Source organism: Trachymyrmex septentrionalis, unplaced genomic scaffold, assembly GCF_001594115.1.
Source record: "Trachymyrmex septentrionalis isolate Tsep2-gDNA-1 unplaced genomic scaffold, Tsep1.0 scaffold75, whole genome shotgun sequence".
Taxonomy (NCBI): domain Eukaryota; kingdom Metazoa; phylum Arthropoda; class Insecta; order Hymenoptera; family Formicidae; genus Trachymyrmex; species Trachymyrmex septentrionalis.
Window position 1 is genome coordinate 387,618 of NW_017305938.1, and position 865 is coordinate 388,482.

Sequence of the window (865 nt, forward strand, 5' to 3'; positions counted from 1 at the left end):
TATCCGTCCGCTTTTGCCTCCACTCGTTACTCTACACTTGGCACAATTCTAAGTCGACGCCCCTGATTCTTGTAGATTTAAAGGTCCGATTGGATGATCTGGAAGAACATATGAATAACAGCGAGCACTCACACAACTGTCGAGCCTGTTGGTTGATTACACATCTTGAAACCAAGTAAATTATTGTAAAATAAGTTGATTTTATCAGATTTACTAAGTGTGGACCAATGAAATTATTAAATATTTTAGTGAGTTTGTTTACTTTGTGATTTTCTTATTTCAAGATACACATTCGACCGTCTGAACACGCTCATTGTGCGGGAACAAAGATCCTATAACAGTGGGAGTTTTCTAGCAGAAGTACATTTTCTAGATCATCCAATTAGACTTTTAGCCCTCGAAGAATACATCAATAGCAGCGAGCGGTCGCTCAATTATTGAGTCTACTGAACTTGAGCCAGTGAATCATTACAGCTTTGTTGTTTGTCAACGTTAAACATGATGAAATAATTCACTGTGTTACATTGTGTCCTTGCTGGAAAACACCCAGAGTCTGAACCACAAGATGACAAACTTTTGATTAAGCTGCCGTTTTTGTCAACTTCAGTAAGTTAAAATGAATAAGATAGTAAGTTAGAACGAGATAACACAAAAAGCGACAACATATATCCCTTCTTTCATATTCTCGTTTTGACAAAACTGCTCGTGGTTAGATTCTGTTATAAGGTCTCTAGTATACGAGAAGAACGGGAAACGCGATATCGCGGGGCGAGCGAAGTCTCGATTTGAATTCCGCGCGGAACTTGGCGTGCGGTCGCGGCTAACTTCCGACCGTTCGGTTCGAGCGAAAGTCGTCGCCGACGCG

At 40.7% G+C, this 865-nt stretch overlaps 1 protein-coding gene across 6 annotated transcripts in view; it reads left to right on the top strand.

Moving 5' to 3' along the window:
* Positions 1 to 865, top strand: part of LOC108754054 (cadherin-87A) — a 274,945-nt gene that overhangs the window by 3,616 nt on the left and 270,464 nt on the right. The window contains exons 2-3 of one of the 6 annotated variants that reach the window (XM_018496083.1): positions 76 to 175; positions 285 to 606. The exons of 4 other annotated variants lie outside the window; for them this stretch is intronic. The gene's annotated coding sequence lies outside the window, so the exon portion shown is untranslated. The remainder of the gene's footprint in view (positions 1 to 75; positions 176 to 284; positions 607 to 865) is intronic. One more of the 6 variants, XM_018496085.1, reaches the window with a different exon arrangement.